The sequence below is a fragment of the Acipenser ruthenus genome, chromosome 35 (assembly GCF_902713425.1).
Source record: "Acipenser ruthenus chromosome 35, fAciRut3.2 maternal haplotype, whole genome shotgun sequence".
In the NCBI taxonomy this organism is placed as follows: domain Eukaryota; kingdom Metazoa; phylum Chordata; class Actinopteri; order Acipenseriformes; family Acipenseridae; genus Acipenser; species Acipenser ruthenus.
Genome location: NC_081223.1, coordinates 1490734 through 1510914, shown reverse-complemented (window position 1 = coordinate 1510914; position 20181 = coordinate 1490734). Strand labels below are relative to the sequence as shown.

The following is a 20181-nucleotide window of genomic DNA, read 5'->3' as shown; positions in this document are numbered from 1 at the left end:
CAAATGCAGCTTATCAGAATGCCGAGTGGTCTAAGGCGCCAGATTCAAGGACTCTGTCTTTCCAAAGAATTTTGTGTTCTGGTCTCTGAATGGAGGCGTGGGTTCAAATCCCACTTTTGACAGTTCAATTTTACGTATTTTTAAAAAGAATACATTTCTTTATTTTACTATAAAAGATTGTTTTAAGGAAATCAACAGCTGATACCAAACTGTTGTCAGCACTCAATACCATTTTAATTTCCATTTTAAATCAGACTAAAATAGTGTTCCTAACACAAATTGCATTTTTGTTTTAAACAGACTACCTGTTAACGTCACTGAAAAATATTTTGTTTCCAAACATGTTATTTAACTTGATTGTTTTAATATTCCAAATAACATATTACTTGAAAAACATCGTCTACCACTGGATCATGGTCTCAGGCTGGGATGCGAACCATTGAGAACAGTATAAACAATCTATTACTAGACGCAGCTTACAGGAGAAATGCCCTCGTTTAACATGCTAGGATGATCGACTTCGGCATTCTCCAACTGCTGTTTACATTTTCTAACACGTTATGAGGAAGAAAAATATTTTGTGTCCAAACATGTGTTATTTAGTTTGATTGTTTTAATATTCCACATAACATATTACTTTGAAAAACATAATATATTTTTTAATACAGTCCTATTTGAGTATTTAAAATATGGTTATATTCAAATGCCAGCAACGGTGTGCTAATTTAACGAAGCGCCTAACGCCGCTCGGAACGTTCGCATTTTTAAATCCTAACGGTCTCTGCTCAGCTGAGTGGAATGTTCACGAGCCGGTTGCCTAGCAGCGTCTCCCCCTCCTTCTCTGCCCCGCCCTCTCGCCCTCTCTCGTTGCTCCAGCTAGGAGTTCAAATTTAGCTTCGTTATATTAGCGCAATTCTTTACTAACTTTTACAAATTAGCTTATTAGGGGCTTCGTGTTTTTAAGATGGTTCAAGTGCAGTCCGGGCAGACTGACTGGAACATCATTACAGTATACCGCACTGCGCTCAGCTTTGTGTGGCGGCTGATACACAAAATAATGAACGACTGTTCATTATTTTGTGGCATACAAACATTTTCAAGATCGCAGTGGTGGTAATGTCACGGGTGTCGAATGTGTTGATTATTATTTTATTCAGTATTATCACTTATGATTTTTGAATTTTAATTGGATTGGTTTTCCTTTTTTTGCATAGTTTGTTTATTTGAATTATTGTTTAATTTTTGAGCGTTAGATGCATTTTAATGTGTATTTGTTCACTTAACCATACGTCATCCACTCTCTGGTCCAGACCTCCTCTTAGGGCTCCTGTCCAGACGCCTGTTTGGGCAGCCCTCTCCATAGGGTGCTGCGCTTCAGCTGAAGTCCTCAGGAGAGATCCTGATATCCTGACATAAACCACGAACGCAAAGGTTCTTGTCAGTACCTCTTTTCAAATGTCTTCAATCACCAAGTTCCGCAGTCCTCCCAGAGTGAGTCCACGAAAAAAAATAACAAAACGAAACTGACACTCCGTGCACAAAAAAAAAAACCCAACCACTCGCTGTCTAATCTCGTCCTCTTTATTTTCGTTTACTTCCCTCGGCTTCTCTCTCTTTCCTATTCCGGTATCTCCTAGTTCCCTGCTCCCAGTCTCTTAGTTCCTCACCCTTTTAATACCTCAAAGCCCTTTTAATTCCAGGTGTGTACAGGTACCTGCAATTGTTTGGGGCGGGACCAGAGGTCCGTGTGCACCGTGCTTGTGATAAACAAAACAAAAAAATACTTTAATTACGAACTCCGTTTCACCCGTGCACCAAACAAAATAGACAAATAACAATCAACACAGCAAAAAACACAGTGCAAACATTAGATGAGAAAAGCCCCTTTGTGCCAGTGCACATTCAGAGGAGACGCGCTGAGAGAATCCGTCTTCTGTGTCACTCAGTACTGCCAGCTTTTCCCTATTGGTGATGTATTGGTCAGCATAGCTGCTTTCCAAGTAATTGACCAGAGACGATTCCCAGCCAGTACAACTGTGTTTATGCCCACGTTTCAAATAATGAAATTTATAAAAGCAAATCGCATTGTTTTATGTTTTCTTTACTTTTAAAGCTGAGAATCAAACACACTTCCGACAACTTAATAGCCCTGCTGGCTACGAACACGTATTGAGTCGGCTGTTTCCCATGACCCTGGTGATACCGAGTGTTTTCCTAGTATCAGCGTCGGCATTACCATGTGTTTGGCATGCTTGCTGTACACTCTAGCATTGCATAATAAGCAGGCATTACTCCAGGACTTCGTGGCGCAACGGTAGCGCGTCTGACTCCAGATCAGTAGGGTGCATGTTCAAATCACGTCGAGGTCAAAGACGCCTTTGTTTTTATTCTGCACTATTTCATTTTTTAACGTGTTTGAATTTGACTGTTTCCGGACATTTATTTATACAATTTAGCCTACACAACATATTGATTGTATAGCGATCAAACAGAGATTTATTGTATTGCGATTCATTTTTATGTTTCATTTGATACAGCACAATAAATTAAAGTGAATCCGAAATTACTGTTGACCAGTCTTCATTGACACAGTTGGGTAATAAAGTCATATTAACACTTCCTTGCATGAGATAGAGAACATAGCTATAGAAATACTAGTTTTGAAGAAATTTAAAGAACAGCAAGTAATGATTGGTACCTTTAAGCTTAACAGACCTTTAAGAATTAACAACGACTTTCAATGTACACGTTTTAGAGCTCAGCGTTTGTTGAGGCAGTTCAAGCGCTGCACTTTCAGGCAGCCAGTTCCAGTGTTTGCCTTTTGGACTTACTCTGGAAGGAATACAAAAAAAAAAAAAAAACATTTGTTGAGAACCGCATTTGGGAGAAAACAACAGTTTCGAAACGCATTTGTAAAGGCATCGGATTCTATTATGGTGTTGCCGAGCTGTTGAACGTTTCTCATTACAGGTTTACTGGATTGCCAAAAAGAATGCTACCTCGAAACACTTGTCTTGTCAAGCTGAAATAGCTCAGTTGGGAGAGCGTTAGACTGAAGATCTAAAGGTCCCTGGTTCGATCCCGGGTTTCGGCAAACAACAAGACGATATTTGTTTTGTATTATTTTGAACTACAAAAAAAGAGCACATTTATCCTACAGCGTAATTGGATGAAATAACAGCGTATCAGAGTGCCATTTTCTAATGTGATTAAGAAATGCAAAAAGCATCGCCCCTGGGTGGGCTTGAACCACCAACCTTTCGGTTAACAGCCGAACGCGCTAACCGATTGCGCCACAGAGACCAACCTGTTAAGCCGCCAAAGCATACGGGAGTGATTAGCAAGGCGAGATGCTGCAGAACGTGATCGAGGGAGCAGAAAACAGCAGAACCTGAGATCACATCTAAGATGAAAGCAAGATGGGGCAGGAAAGTCTATGTAATCCTTTATGGCAGCACAGCATATGTCGTTTTGTTAGATAACACCCTGGGAGACAACAGAGCAGTGTGTGTAAATAGCTACAATGGAAACCATATACTTACGACTTAATTTTGATACAGAACTGTGGTCATGTGTAATCTGTTTTCATTATGATAATAAAGCTAGAGTTCAGTGGATTATATTTGGAATCTTTGGTTCTGTCATTCACTATTTTCTCAAATAAGATGACAAATTAATAGCTCAGTTGGTTACAGTGAAAGTACCATGCACCAGTCAGCCTGGCTAGCTCAGTCGGTAGAGTATGAGACTCTTAATCTCAGGGTCGTGGGTTCGAGCCCCACGTTGGGCGTCCTTTTTAAATACAAATTGAAGATGTTTCTTCGAGACAACGGAGCAATGTCTGATTCTGTTCACATTGTATACAGTATTGCAACAAAATTACTTATTGGTCATTGTCAAATAGCAATTGCTGTTGTAAAATGCATGCATCGTTTATAGCTATAACGATATTGAAATAAATAATCTAACTTTTTGGGCTGACTTCAATCCGATTCTTTTTTTTACAATTGTCTTAACATCATTCATGGAGCAACAGTTGGTATGTGCGTAAACCCAATCGGGCCTTGATACGAGAACCCTAGTGTGTGCTGAAATAAATAATGCGGTTTTCTACATTAACAAATGCAGCTTATCAGAATGCCGAGTGGTCTAAGGCGCCAGATTCAAGGACTCTGTCTTTCCAAAGAATTTTGTGTTCTGGTCTCTGAATGGAGGCGTGGGTTCAAATCCCACTTTTGACAGTTCAATTTTACGTATTTTTAAATAGAATTCAGTTCTTTATTTTACTAGAAAAGATTGTTTTAAGGAAATCAACAGCTGATACCAAACTGTTGTCAGCACTCAATACCATTTTAATTTCCATTTTAAATCCGAATAAAATAGTGTTCCTAACACAAATTGCATTTTTGTTGTAAACAGACTACTTGTTAACCTCACTGAAAATATTTTGTGTCCAAACATGTTATTTAACTTGATTGTTTTAATATTCCAAATAACATATTACTTGAAAAACATCGTCTACCACTGGATCGTGGTCTCAGGCTGGGATGCGAACCATTGAGAACAGTATAAACAATCTATTACTAGACGCAGCTTACAGGAGAAATGCCCTCGTTTAACATGCTAGGATGATCGACTTCGGCATTCTCCAACTGCTGTTTACATTTTCTAACACGTTATGAGGAAGAAAAATATTTTGTGTCCAAACATGTGTTATTTAGTTTGATTGTTTTAATATTCCACATAACATATTACTTTGAAAAACATAATGTATTTTTTAATACAGTCCTATTTGAGTATTTAAAATATGGTTATATTCAAATGCCAGCAACGGTGTGCTAATTTAACGAAGCGCCTAACGCCGCTCGGAACGTTCGCATTTTTAAATCCTAACGGTCTCTGCTCAGCTGAGTGGAATGTTCACGAGCCGGTTGCCTAGCAGCGTCTCCCCCTCCTTCTCTGCTCCGCCCTCTCGCCCTCTCTCGTTGCTCCAGCTAGGAGTTCAAATTTAGCTTCGTTATATTAGCGCAACTCTTTACTAACTTTTACAAATTAGCTTATTAGGGGCTTCGTGTTTTTAAGATGGTTCAAGTGCAGTCCGGGCAGATTGACTGGAACATCATTACAGTATACCGCACTGCGCTCAGCTTTGTGTGGCGGCTGATACACAAAATAATGAACGACTGTTCATTATTTTGTGGCATACAAACATTTTCAAGATCGCAGTGGAGGTAATGTCACGGGTGTCGAATGTGTTGATTATTATTTTATTCAGTATTATCACTTATGATTTTTGAATTTTAATTGGATTGGTTTTCCTTTTTGTGCATAGTTTGTTTATTTGAATTATTGTTTAATTTTTGAGCGTTAGATGCATTTTAATCTGTATTTGTTCACTTAACCATACGTCATCCACTCTCTGGTCCAGACCTCCTCTTAGGGCTCCTGTCCAGACGCCTGTTTGGGCAGCCCTCTCCATAGGGTGCTGCGCTTCAGCTGAAGGCCTCAGGAGAGATTCTGATATCCTGACATAAACCACGAACGCAAAGGTTCTTGTTAGTACCTCTTTTCAAATGTCTTCAATCACCAAGTTCCGCAGTCCTCCCAGAGTGAGTCCACGAAAAAAAATAACAAAACGAAACTGACACTGTCCGTGCACAAAAAAAAAACCCAACCACTCGCTGTCTAATCTCGTCCTCTTTATGTTCGTTTACTTCCCTCGGCTTCTCTCTCTTTCCTATTCCGGTATCTCCTCGTTCCATGCTCCCAGTCTCTTAGTTCCTCACCCTTTTAATACCTCAAAGCCCTTTTAATTCCAGGTGTGTACACGTACCTGCAATTGTTTGGGGCGGGACCAGAGGTCCGTGTGCACCGTGCTTGTGATAAACAAAACAAAAAAATACTTTAATTACGAACTCCGTTTCACCAGTGCACCAAACAAAATAGACAAATAACAATCAACACAGCAAAAAACACAGTGCAAACATTAGATGAGAAAAGCCCCTTTGTGCCAGTGCGCATTCAGAGGAGACGCGCTGAGAGAATCCGTCTTCTGTGTCACTCAGTACTGCCAGCTTTTCCCTATTGGTGATATATTGGTCAGCATAGCTGCTTTCCAAGTAATTGACCAGAGACGATTCCCAGCCAGTACAACTGTGTTTATGCCCACGTTTCAAATAATGAAATTTATAAAAGCAAATCGCATTGTTTTATGTTTTCTTTACTTTTAAAGCTGAGAATCAAACACACTTCCGACAACTTAATAGCCCTGCTGGCTACAAACACGTATTGAGTCGGCTGTTTCCCATGACCCTGGTGATACCGAGTGTTTTCCTAGTATCAGCGTCGGCATTACCATGTGTTTGGCATGCTTGCTGTACACTCTAGCATTGCATAATAAGCTGGCATTACACCAGGACTTCGTGGCGCAACGGTAGCGCGTCTGACTCTAGATCAGAAGGTTGCGTGTTCAAATCACGTCGAGGTCAAAGACGCCTTTGTTTTTATTCTGCACTATTTCATTTTTTAACGTGTTTGAATTTGACTGTTTCCGGACATTTATTTATACAATTTAGCCTACACAACATATTGATTGTATAGCGATCAAACAGAGATTTATTGTATTGCGATTCATTTTTATGTTTCATTTGATACAGCACAATAAATTAAAGTGAATCCGAAATTACTGTTGACCAGTCTTCATTGACACAGTTAGGTAATGAAGTTATATTAACACTTCCTTGCATGAGATAGAGAACATAGCTATAGAAATACTAGTTTGGAAGAAATTTAAAGTACAGCAAGTAATGATTGGTACCTTTAAGCTTAACCGACCTTTAAGAATTAACAACGACTTTCAATGTACACGTTTTAGAGCTCAGCGTTTGTTGAGGCAGTTCAAGCGCTGCACTTTCAGGCAGCCAGTTCCAGTGTTTGCCTTTTGGACTTACTCTGGAAGGAATACAAAAAAAAAAAAAACATTTGTTGAGAACCGCATTTGGGAGAAAACAACAGTTTCGAAACGCATTTGTAAAGGCATCAGATTCTATTATGGTGTTGCCGAGCTGTTGAACGTTTCTCATTACAGGTTTACTGGATTGCCAAAAAGAATGCTACCTCGAAACACTTGCCTTGTCAAGCCGAAATAGCTCAGTTGGGAGAGCGTTAGACTGAAGATCTAAAGGTCCCTGGTTCGATCCCGGGTTTCGGCAAACAACAAGACGATATTTGTTTTGTATTATTTTGAACTACAAAAAAAGAGCACATTTATCCTTCAGCGTAATTGGATGAAATAACAGCGTATCAGAGTGCCATTTTCTAATGTGATTAAGAAATGCAAAAAGCATCGTCCCTGGGTGGGCTTGAACCACCAACCTTTCGGTTAACAGCCGAACGCGCTAACCGATTGCGCCACAGAGACCAACCTGTTAAGCCACCAAAGCATACAGGAGTGATTAGCAAGGCGAGATGCTGCAGAACGTGATCGAGGGAGCAGAACACAGCAGAACCTGAGATCACATCTAAGATGAAAGCAAGATGGGGCAGGAAAGTCTATGTAATCCTTTATGGCAGCACAGCATATGTCGTTTTGTTAGATAACACCCTGGGAGACAACAGAGCAGTGTGTGTAAATAGCTACAATGGAAACCATATACTTACGACTTAATTTTGATACAGAACTGTGGTCATGTGTAATCTGTTTTCATTATGATAATAAAGCTAGAGTTCAGTGGATTATATTTGGAATCTTTGGTTCTGTCATTCAGTATATTCTCAAATAAGATGACAAATTAATAGCTCAGTTGGTTACAGTGAAAGTACCATGCACCAGTCAGCCCGGCTAGCTCAGTCTGTAGAGCATGAGACTCTTAATCTCAGGGTCGTGGGTTCGAGCCCCACGTTGGGCGTCCTTTTTAAATACAAATTGAAGATGTTTCTTCGAGACAACGGAGCAATGTCTGATTCTGTTCACATTGTATACAGTATTGCAACAAAATTACTTATTGGTCATTGTCAAATAGCAATTGCTATTGTAAAATGCATGCATCGTTTATAGCTATAACGATATTGAAATAAATAATCTAACTTTTTGGGTTGACTTCAATCCGATTCTTTTTTTTACAATTGTCTTAACATCATTCATGGAGCAACAGTTGGTATGTGCGTAAACCCAATCGGGCCTTGATACGAGAACCCTAGTGTGTGCTGAAATAAATAATGCGGTTTTCTACATTAACAAATGCAGCTTATCAGAATGCCGAGTGGTCTAAGGCGCCAGATTCAAGGACTCTGTCTTTCCAAAGAATTGTGTATTCTGGTCTCTGAATGGAGGCGTGGGTTCAAATCTCAACTCTGACAGTTTAATTGTACGTATTTTTAAAAAGAATACATTTCTTTACTTTACTATAAAAGATTGTTTTAAGGAAATCAACAGCTGATACCAATCTCTTTTCAGCACTCAATACCATTTTAATTTCCATTTTAAATCAGACTAAAATAGTGTTCATAACACAGCTTGCATTTTTGTTGTAAACAGACTACTTTTTAAAGTCACTGAAAAATATTTTGTCTAAACATGTGTTATTTAACTTGATTGTTTTAATATTCCAAATAACATATTACTTTGAAAAACATCTCCGTCGGCCACTGGATCGTGGTCTCAGACTGGGATGCGGACCATTGAGAACAGTATAAACAATCTATTACTGGAAGTAGCTTACATGAGAAATGCCATCGTTTAACATGCTAGGATGATCCCTACCATATGTTTTGGTGCTTTAACAGTTTGGTCTCTGTGGCGCAATCGGGTAGCACGTTCGGCTGTTAACCGGAAAGTTGGTGGTTCAAGCCCACCCAGGGACGGTGCTTTCTGCATTTCTTAATCACATTAGAAAATGGAGCTCTGATAAGTTGTTATTTCTTCCATTTACGCTGAAGAAAAAAATATGCTCTGTTTGTTAGTTCAAAATAAAAACAGTTTTGCTGTTTGTCGAAACCCGTGATCGAACCAGGGACCTTTAGATTTTCAGTTTAACATGGTGCCAACTGTGCTATTTCGACTTGACAAAGCTAGTGTTTCAAGATGGCATTCTTTTTGGCAATCGCCTTTTTGTCAATCCAGTAAACCTGTGTATTATGAGAAACGTTCAACAGCTTGGAAACACCATAATAGAATCCGGACAAGCTGCACTTGTTACAGTAGAAAACCGCATTATTTATTTCAGCACAATCTAGGGTTGTCTATTGTATCAAGGCCCGATTGGGTTTATTACGCACATACCAACTGTTGCTCCATGAAAGATGTAATGACAACTGTAAAAAAAGAAACGGATTGAAGCCAACCCAAAAAAGTAAGATTATTTATTTCAATATCGTTATAGCTATAAACTATGCACGCATTTTACAATAGCAATTGCTATATGACAATGACCAATAAGTAATTTTGTTGCAATCCTGTATACAATGTGAACAGAATCAGACATTGATCAGTTGCCTCGAAGAAACATCTACAATTTGTGTTTAAAAAGGACGCCCAACATGGGGCTCAAACCCACAACCCTGAGATTAAGAGTCTCATGCTCGAACCAACGACCCTGAGATTGAGAATCTCACGCTCTACTGACTGAGCTAGCCGGGCTGACTAATAGCAAATTCTTTCACTCTAACCAACTGAGCTATTAATTTGTCGTCTCAGAATACTGAAAACAAAATATTCCAAATATAATCCACTGAACATCACCAGAAACAGCTTTGATGACACAAAGTCGTATGACACGAACCCTAAGAATGTTATTCCAGATTCATTGTCGCTTAGAAACAACTGCAGCCTCCCTGCCTCAATACAAATAATACCAATACAAAAATCAAATTACATGTATTTAGTCTACAGGAACCAGGGACTGAAGCAGATAGGTAAGTTCCTGCTTCAAGTAATTTTTAAATTAACTCCATTTGGTAACTTTGTAAGGTGGTGTTTGAATTAGCTGAGTTAGTGTGTGATTAGTACCAGGTGAGTGGTTAAATTGGTTAGAAGTTGATTTGGTATTTGATTGGTTTCCACACAGTTTAGTTGGTTCTTTTGCCACGCAGTTATATATTAGGCAGCCTATTTCCACGCCAGCAAGAAGCGCCAGCAAACAGAAGAGCCTCAACAAAAGAACCGGGAGTCTAGCTGTGGGAGTCTAGCTGTTGGAGTCTAGCTGTGGGAGTCTAGCTGTGGGAGTCTAGCAAGGGGAGGCCTGCTCCGAGACGCTGTTCGAATAGATCCGAAATTAACAGCGCTCTGGAAGAAGCCATCTACTAGTCAGGTCTGTACCCTCCACCCCACCGCTCCCACTGTACCTATTTGTCTTGCCTGTCCTGCTATGACTGTCTCTCACATCCCTTTTCTGTCCTCTCATCCTCGTCCTCTGCCCTCTCTCCGCTGCTGCTCCTCCAACCCCTCTAACCTCATCCCTCTGCCCCCCCCCCTGCACACTCTCTGGTGCACTCTGGAACTGTCACTCTTCTGCTAACAAAGCTGATTTCATCTCTGCCTTTGCCTCCCACCTCTCTCTCTCTCGATTTCCTTGCTCTCACTGAAACCTGGCTGTCTCCTGATAACACTGTAATTCCTGCTGCCCTGTCCTCTCTCTACGTCCTGTCCCATAATCCGTGTCTCACTGGACAGGGAGGTGGGACTGGTCTTCTCCTCTCACCCTCCTTACTCTTTTCGGTCCCCTCCGACCTCTCCTCACTCTCTTTTAATACCTTTGAATTTCATGCTGTCCAACTAAACTCTCCCTGTGAACTCCTGTTAATTGTACTGTACTGTCCCCCTGGTCCTCTCACTCACTTTCTAGGTGAACTCGACTATCTACTCTCCTCCGTCCTCTCTGTCTACCCCAACTTTCCTGTTAGGTGACTTCAATATCCATCTCTCCAACCCCAGCCACTCTGCCGGATTCCTCCCTCTCCTTCACTCCTTCGACTTCTGTCTCTCCATCCCCCCCTACCCACAAAGCTGGCCGGCAACTGGACCTCACCCTCTCTTTTTCTCTGTCTCTCTCCTCTCTCCCTGCTCCTCCTACCCCCACTGTCACCTCTTGTCGTAACCTCCACTCTCTCTCCCCCTCTGTCCTTGCCTCCACTGCTCTCTCTCACCTCCCTCCTATCGACTCCTTCTCACAACTCTCCGTAGACTCTGCTACCTCCACCCTCTTCTCCTCCCTCACCTCCTCCCTCGACTCCCTCTGTCCCCTCACCTCCCGACCTGCTCGCCCCTCCTCTCCCCAACCCTGGATCTCCTCTGCGCTCCGCTCAGCAAGAATCACATCTGCTGAAAAGAAATGGAAGAGAACCAAACTCCCTGCTGCCCTAGACCTTTACCGCACTCTCCTCTCCTCCTTCTCCTCTACTCTCTGCTCTGCTAAATGTACTTATTTCCAATCTGTAATCCAAGCCTCCACTAACAACCCACGTAAACTATTCTCTACCTTTTCCTCCCTCCTAAACCCTCCCCCCTCCTCCTCTATCTCCTCTATCTCCTCTGATGACTTTGCCTCTTTCTTCTCTTCTAAAATCTCAGATATCCGCAAACTCTTTAACACCTCTCCCTCCTCCGCACCCCCTCCTACTCCAACCCCTACACCCACTGCATCCCCTACTAACTCACCCTCCTTCTCCAGCTTCTCTCCCATCTCAGACTCCGACCTCTCCTCCCTGCTCCAGGGTCACAAACCCACCACATGTGCCCTGGACCCCCTCCCCACTCACCTCTTTCAAGCTGCTGCTCCTGCTCTACTTCCCTTCATCTCCTCCCTTCTCAACACCTCTCTCCTTTCTGGTCTCTTTCCCTCTGCCTTCAAACAAGCCTCTATCACTCCCCTCCTCAAAAAACACCCTCGACCCCACCTCCCTCCAGAGCTACCGTCCTGTCTCCCTCCTACCCTTCCTCTCCAAAACCCTAGAGCGGGCTGTACACCGCCAGCTCTCTGCTTTTCTGTCCAACCACTCTCTGCTCGACCCTCTCCAATCTGGCTTCCGCTCTGCTCACTCCACTGAAACCGCCCTCCTGTCTGTCACCAACTCACTAAACTCTGCCTGAGCAGCCTCTCTGTCCTCTGTCCTAATTCTCCTCGACCTCTCTGCTGCCTTTGACACTGTCGATCACTCAATTCTACTATCCTCTCTCGCTGACCTGGGAATCTCTGGCACTGTTCTGGCCTGGTTCTCCTCCTAACTTTCCAACCGCACTTACCAAGTAACCTGGCGTGGAGCAACTTCCACACCTCGCCCTCTCTGAACAGGAGTCCCCCAAGGGTTAGTCTTGGGTCCTCTCCTTTTCTCTCTCTACACCCGCTCCCTGAGCCCCCTCATTGCATCCTATGGTTTCTCACACCATTTCTATGCTGATGATGCTCAGATTCTCTCTAAATCTGACCTCTCTAAATCTGACCTCCTTTTCTTTCCCTCCTCTTCCTCCTCTGATCTCTCTATCTCCATTCCTCTGGAATCTACCACACTCTCTCCCTCCTCCTCAGCTAAGAAACTCGGAGTCACCCTGGACCCCTGCCTCTCTTATTCCCAGCACATCTCCACTCAGGCACGCACTTGCCGATTCTTCCTGAGAAACATATGAAGAATTCGACCCTTCCTCACCAACTACGCCACCCAGCTCCTGGTACAGGCACTGGTACTCTCCCACCTAGACAACTTCAACTCCCTCCTGGCTGGCCTCCCTGCGTCCGCCACCTGTCCGCTCCAGCTCATCCAGAACTCCGCTGCTCACCTGGTGTTCTCTCTGCCTCGCATCTCCTACGCAACCCCACTGCTCCGCTCACTCCACTGGCTCCCAATCACCTCCACTGCTCTCTCACACCTCCCTCCTATCGACTCCTTCTCACAACTCTCCGTAGACTCTGCTACCTCCACCCTCTTCTCCTCCCTCACCTCCTCCCTCGACTCCCTCTGTCCCCTCACCTCCCGACCTGCTCGCCCCTCCTTTCCCCAACCCTGGATCTCCTCTGCGCTCCGCTCAGCAATCACATCTGCTGAAAAGAAATGGAAGAGAACCAAACTCCCTGCTACAGATGCCTTGACCAGAATGCACCCAGCTACCTCCAGACCCTCATCTCTCCCTACACCCCAAGTCGACCTCTCCGCTCCTCCTGCACTAGAGGACTGGCTCTACCTCCTCTACGCTCCCATGCCTCCAGAACCCGCTCCTTCTCCACCCTCACCCTGCAGTGGTGGAATGACCTTCCTACAGATGTCAGGACTGCCCAGTCCCTGACCACCTTCCGGTGCCTCCTCAAGACTCACCTCTTCAGACAGCACCTGTAGAACTCTTTTTTCCCTCTGGACACTTATCACCCTTCCTTAAATGCGCTTTACTTGCTCTTATCTGCCCCCTATTTTACTGCATCTAATCCTGTACTTTAGAGTACTCTAATCTGTCAAGTGTTATTTAATCTGTAGTATTTTGTATTTAATTATATCCTGATGTAACTGTAACTGACACATTTGCTCCATTATTGAATCATATTTTGTCATACTTGTACTTGCTAGAACCAAAGTCATTGTATTTATCTTGCTCTTAATTGTATAAATATTTGTACTGTGATTCTTGAAATGTATTTTGGTTTACGAGTATAAGTCGCCTTGGATGCAGCAGCAAAGGTCATTCAAAATGATCTAGACAGCATTCAGAACTGGGCAGACACATGGCAAATGACATTTAATAGAGAAAAGTGTAAGGTACTGCACACAGGCAATACATTTCTACCACCTTTTATTTCTATATTGGTTAATTGTAGGCTCTAGTTTTTTTTTTTTTTTTTTTTAACATCACTGAGTCCCTTGTCCCTGTGCAACCACAATGTAGAAACATATAGAGAATGTATGTGAATGGACAATAAACATCACTGCTGTTTCTCTTAAAGCGTGTTTATTTATTTATAATACTGGACCCTGTCTTAATACTGTATTACATTCTGAATATGAATAGAGCTGAATTATTAATTGTAGATAATACTTAGAATACCAGATACATATTTAGCATTAAAAAGAGCAGTGCGGTATACTGTAATGATGCTGCAGACTGCACCTGAACCAGCTTAAAAACACGAAGCTTCTAATAAGCTAATTTGTAAAAGTTAGTAAAGAATTGCGCTAATATAACAAAGCTAAATTTGAACTCCTAGCTGGAGCAACGAGAGAGGGCGAGAGGGCGGGGCAGAGAAGGAGGGGGAGACGCTGCTAGGCAACCGGCTCGTGAACATTCCACTCAGCTGAGCAGAGACCGTTAGGATTTAAAAATGCGAACGTTCCGAGCGGCGTTAGGCGCTTCGTTAAATTAACACACCGTTGCTGGCATTTGAATATAACCATATTTTAAATACTCAAATAGCACTATTAAAAAAATACTTTACTTCAGTTCCAGACCGTTTTCCAACAAATAAAAGGAGATACGTATTCATAATAAGTATATTTGTTATGATATTAAGACTAAACAAATGTGCTACAGTTTGGTGTATAATTTATTTATTTATTAAATGTTGTAGTATTTCTTTTTTAATATTGTATTGTTTTTACAAAATAACATCCATACATTATCAGTTCATCTGCTAGAGTAATCAAATCACAAATATTACTCGTCAGTAATTCATACATAGACACGCTGTGGTAACTTCAAGAAGTTAAAATGTAAGGCTGGAATCAAGTTTAACCAAATAAATAAGTAAATACATTAATAACGACATGAAACAAAATACGTTTTGGTAGCTCATACGTAGGCCTATTTAAATTACAAAATGCGACCTGTTTTAGAAATCGATTTATATACTAACTGCCATTTAAATCTAAATTATATTTAAAACTGTTTGAGGGGCAGACTAGCATAGATGATTTCTACAATATATTTTTATTTCATGTCGTAATTTATTTATTAATTTCATTTTAACCCCTTGCTGGTGCCACGGCTTGTCTCTGTATCAATTCACTGATATTTGTGGTTTTGTTTAGTACACACTAGCAGGTGATCTGATAATCTTATTGATGTTATTTTGTGAAAACAATAACACGTTAATACTGTGCTACAAAAAATGACTCGACGTGTTGTAACTTGTGCGGGTGATGTCATGGGTTGTCATGGCAGCGCCGATCATCACGGGAGGGGTTATCAGTGGTTGTCGGAGAAACGCTGGAGTTCCGCTGGCTTCCGAGGTATCCAACCCGAATATCTAAATCAATACAGTGACAACAAAGGAATGTGACATATAAACCTAATGACTACATTAATGAAGCAGTAATACACGACAGGGTGTGTGTGTTATCATGAGGTAATATCACCACGCCTTGGGTGCGTTGGGAGGCACTAGACGAAGTCGAGTTCTTCAACCGCCCAGGAAGTGGTGATATATCTCATGATAACACGCAGACCCTGGAGTGTATTATTGCTATTATTAAATGGGTCTAGGAGTGTGTTGTTGTTGACAAATAAAGACTTTAAACCTTATTTTAATCATTTTTATTTGTGTCACCATCCACTGTGAGAAGTAGTTCTACAGTAACTAAAAATGGTTAGATTAACAATTAAATATTTGATTTTAAACTGTTTTGTAGAATATTTTCTTTTTCGGGGATTCGCTGATAGTTTCTTGTTCATTCTTTGGAGATATTGAACTGGATCATTGTTTAACGTGTATGTCTGGGTTTTGTCCAGTAGATGGCGCTGCTGTGATGTTTTGTTCAGCAGAATGCAGTTCACGTACCGCGTTACAAACGGGACGGCGCTGCACAGAGCGGTACAAACTGTGCAATTAAAATCTCCGGTAGTATTACAGACGAGCCGCCGATAGACATCTGATTAACCCAACATGAATATAAATACGAACTCAGTCTGTTTCAAAGAGCACTCAGAGTGACGGCGCCGGAGAGTCTGATAGCAGGTTTAATAATATGAATGTGCCTGCTCGAGTCTTGCATCAAGCTCAGCGTCCTCTATATAATATAAACACATTACACAAGGGGTTGCCAGCGGGTGTAATGAATTCAGCTCTAATAACTCAGCGCTCTCTTTCTCTCTATATAGATATATATCTAGTCCTCCTGTTTTACCGAACAGCTCAAAGAATGGAACTTCTGGTTCAGACTGGTGCGCGGATCTAAAGATTCCCCGCATCGGGTGTACCGGTTTGTTATGGAACGTGTTTCGTAAAATGAGTTTATCCAGTAACAGACTATATAAAACACAGTGAAAACAAACATGAAGAGAACATGTTGCCAAGTAGTGGTTTGTTTAACAAAAAAAAAAAAAAAAAAAAAACCTAATTTGTACACAGTGTTAAAACTGAAAAGCTAAACTAATCCCTTACTTGGAGCGCTCACCAGGGACCACTTCCAGTAAAAGACATATAAACCACAGTGAACAAAATAAAAACTTGCATTCATAACAGAAAAAAAACAGCCCATATAAATCTACACACTTTCTGTGATGCTATAACATGATTAATTATATATTGATAATTTCACCCTAAACTTTGCATACTGAAGGTAGCATATCAAAAGCAAGAAGGAATATAAAAAGAGGGTTACAGCTCCATGGAGGAGGAAAGTCTTTGCCCCCACGTTCACAATGAATTAATGAAGGGTCCTTGAGTAACACTCCGTATTGAGAATGGCCTGATCAGGAAACAAGCAAAGCATTCAATGCAGTAAGAGGAGAGAATCCCATTAACATGGCCATTCTGACACACACCAATATATAATCTATGTAGAATTAATCAAGCACCCACCAAAAATAAAAATAAAAAAAAATACAAACCAAAAAGTCTTTACAAGCAAGATTTTTATTTATGAATACACACTTTTGGGAATTTTCCAAAAATATACAACTCCAGCTACAAAGACAACCACTGAACACACACCCATTGCAGCTCCCAGAAGGGACCACACATTGAATTGGCCTGCAAGAGAAGAAAGAAATAGTTAGTGGAATATAAAGAGATAGTTATATATTTTACTTGAACTGCAATTGTGTTCACATCATGCATATTACCGCTTCTAGGCATAAAGTGAAGGGATCCATCTCTCTTCAGCTCAATTTGGCCAGAAGACACAAATGCCTTTACTGCACCACCATCCATCCCTTCAGCACTACGACCTACAGGAGGAATTAGGAGGAGTCCATCAAAACAAACTGGACAAAAATGCATGCAAAATGTCCCCCCTCCCCCCAACAGACAGAGCTCTTACCAAGCCTCTGTTTTCCTGGAATGCACCGTCTGCTACAGAGGCTGTCTGATGGCCGGTTTGAATCACATATCACAACACTGCAGTGGAAGTAAATCTGAAAGACAGCACACCTTGTCAAGTAAAACAAGCATCAATAGATCAGGCAGGACCATCGTCCAATGAGGATTATTGAATTGAAAAACAAATATATTGCATCATAGTAAGTGTTTCTTGCAAAAGTGCAGTTATATGTTTTCATTCCAACTCACTAAAGATTTGAGCACAGTGACCATTTGCTGCTTGCAAAGCAATCCAAACCATGCATTGTGGTACAAGATCCCCATACCAACACTCCACTCTACCTGTCCTTTCAGTGCATCCCGGCCGCTTGTGAAGGAAAACATTTTCACTTCAAACCTCTTCAGATGGGAAGGGAACAGCACTCTTGCATTGCTGGAGACTGGGTGAAAGATGGTCAAGTACTCATCTGCAGAGTTCTCACAGCTAGGAAGAGAAAGTAGGTCAGGAGCACATCAGCCACAACTCCAATTCCTAGGTTTTGTAGCAGCAATATCATATTCCAGCATCTTACCTGTCCACAACAACATCCCACTTTGGAGAGCTATTCCTGTCAGCAGAATAGGTTGCCCAGCAGTTCTCCAAAAACAATTCAGCCTGTGGATCCCTGCTGTACAGGAGCTCTACCTCAAAATACAAGGGTCTTCGCAAGTACTTCACAACAGGGTAATCCTGAGCTCCATAGAAGTCATTGTAGGTTGAATCTGCAGACACACAAAGGGAGAATTTATAGACAGAACATGCACTACTAGAGCATCTATATTATTTCTATTTCCAAGTCATACCCAATGCAAGCCGCATGATGACCGCAAGGTCCCCCAAGCCAGGCTGGACTACAGGTGCAGGATTATTCTGGTACAAGAACTGTACTACCTTGGTGTCATTGACCAGATAGTGACAGGCAACTCTCAACCTGGAAAGAGGAGATGGGGGTTAGTAGAGTTTCAGCCTCAACCATAAGGATACTCAATTTAATTGCAATCCTTACCGGTAAGATGTGAACAGCACTTCATTCTCGTATGTCAGGAGGTTGTTGTCAAACTGGAAGAGAAATCACAAAGGCTCAGGTTGCAATGAACTTGTAGATTTAGTATGGAGCTGCATACCAAGTTGCAGACTAGCTAATGTGGTACTCAGGATCATCCCCAGCTGTGTACTAACTAACCAATTTCACAATTTAAAAAATAAAAAAAAAAGCTTGGTTATAAATAGTTCAGTTTCATAATTGAACATTTGAGACTTATATTTGTTCAATGTTAGAACAATACCACAAGGCTGTCTATAGAAACTGCTAGACTAACTATTGTTTTAGTAACCTCTAGGAGGGCAACAGCAGTTATTTTGGGTTTGTTGCAAATACACGTTTGAATACACAGCTTGCGACTCTTGAGCTGCAATTGGTATTAACTCGTACTAGTTTAGTCCTGTCCTCTGTACTAACCACGGGATCATCCCCAGTTAGTATGCTCCTTTCAGTTCATTGCAACTGACCCTAAAGGTCTAGAGACAGCACATGCAATACCATATCAAAGAGTCATATCCTGTGTCACAGCACCTTGATCAATACAATGGTGGCATCCTTCAGATGACAAGTGTCCGATTCATGCAAGTAATTCAGCGGATACAAAAACAGGTCACCATGGGTATCCAGATTGAGTCAGGTGTGTTGTGGCCACCCCTTGTCAACATGTTTAACTTCTTCAAATAGGATTTTCGATGTGTCAATACTAACCCTTCTAGTTGTGCCACAGGAGTTGACATTGAAGTAGAAAACTGCATTGATAGCATCAGACTGAAGAGGCCGACAACTTGGATCCCTTAGAGTTAGTTGACTTGGAGACAAGCGGGGGACAGATTCCACTTTCACAGCAAGAGCTGCCATAGTTCCATTGGTGAAGCAATCTGAAACACAGCATTTGGATCCAGATTATAGCTGCAAAACCACCAAAAGCAGCTATTCTACAGAATGCTTGGTCTGCAGGAGAGTTACCAATCATCTTTGTAGGGAAACTGCAGGACAGAGAGAAGTCAGCCACCACAACCATGGTCCCAATATCCTTCAAGGTCAAATCAAGCCTGCTTCTGATGCCTGAAGAACTGATCACCTACAGAGACAATACACCAGGTCAGTAATGTGGTGAACCCAAAACAGCTAAAAAACACATTTTAAAGTTCCATCACTTACTTCATATGTGGCATCAACTGAATTATATGGCACAGTCATCCAGAAATTGGTAGCGTTGGCATTATACTTGTACAGGGCAAGCAGACTTCCACCAAGTTCTCTTGAGCCCACAAAAGGAATCCAGTTGCGACCCATGTTGCCATATGTTACCATGGTATAGAATGTAGCACCATCACAGTAGCCAGTTACTGTAGGTGGAACTGCAAGAGGAAGAGCAGTTGTTATGGCAATGGACTGGATTGGTTAGAAAAGGGTAGTTGTAGACCAAATAGTCAGGCACTTACTGATGTCTTTGAGAATGGCTTCGACTACAGCAGGATGAGTAAAGGGTGTATTCTCTGGCACTATATTCAGCAAGTAGGTCAGGGGCAGAATGTAGGTTCTGGTGTCTGGAGGAGTTACCTGAAAGAGCAAGGGTTTGTAGGATTAAACCCAAAGTCAGACAGCAAGCAACATGTCCACAGGAAGAAAGTGTTTTCAAAGGGCAGTTGGATGGTTGAACAGGTGGGATGTTACCTTTTGCTTCACATTGGGGTCCTCAAATGGCACCTGGAGAGTGTAGGTCTTGGATCCATTGGGAAAGACATGCTCCTGGACATTATAACCTTTTAGGTTGGCTTCTGGCACAGTTAACGTCTCTGGTCCAACTATAATTTTGACCAGCTCCACATCAGGCAGGAATGTCCCCAGGGTCACATTGAACA

General features: G+C 41.8%; 7 non-coding genes across 7 annotated transcripts; 4 read left to right on the top strand and 3 right to left on the bottom strand.

The window, feature by feature from the left end:
• Nucleotides 1–3021: 3021 nt before the first annotated feature.
• Nucleotides 3022–3094, top strand: trnaf-gaa (transfer RNA phenylalanine (anticodon GAA)). The gene has a single exon. It is a non-coding gene; the product is annotated as a tRNA-Phe (tRNA).
• A 135-nt stretch (nt 3095–3229) lies between these two features.
• trnan-guu (transfer RNA asparagine (anticodon GUU)) lies at nt 3230–3303 on the bottom strand. Its single transcript has one exon. It is a non-coding gene; the product is annotated as a tRNA-Asn (tRNA).
• Nucleotides 3304–3717: 414 nt separating this feature from the next.
• Nucleotides 3718–3790, top strand: trnak-cuu (transfer RNA lysine (anticodon CUU)). The gene has a single exon. It is a non-coding gene; the product is annotated as a tRNA-Lys (tRNA).
• Nucleotides 3791–7138: 3348 nt separating this feature from the next.
• On the top strand, nt 7139–7211 carry trnaf-gaa (transfer RNA phenylalanine (anticodon GAA)). Its single transcript has one exon. It is a non-coding gene; the product is annotated as a tRNA-Phe (tRNA).
• A 135-nt stretch (nt 7212–7346) lies between these two features.
• trnan-guu (transfer RNA asparagine (anticodon GUU)) lies at nt 7347–7420 on the bottom strand. The gene has a single exon. It is a non-coding gene; the product is annotated as a tRNA-Asn (tRNA).
• Nucleotides 7421–7834: 414 nt separating this feature from the next.
• Nucleotides 7835–7907, top strand: trnak-cuu (transfer RNA lysine (anticodon CUU)). Its single transcript has one exon. It is a non-coding gene; the product is annotated as a tRNA-Lys (tRNA).
• A 1622-nt stretch (nt 7908–9529) lies between these two features.
• On the bottom strand, nt 9530–9637 carry trnae-cuc (transfer RNA glutamic acid (anticodon CUC)). The gene is made up of 2 exons: nt 9601–9637; nt 9530–9565 (listed from the first exon to the last, which is right to left on the bottom strand). It is a non-coding gene; the product is annotated as a tRNA-Glu (tRNA).
• Between the last annotated feature and the right edge of the window lie 10544 nt (nt 9638–20181).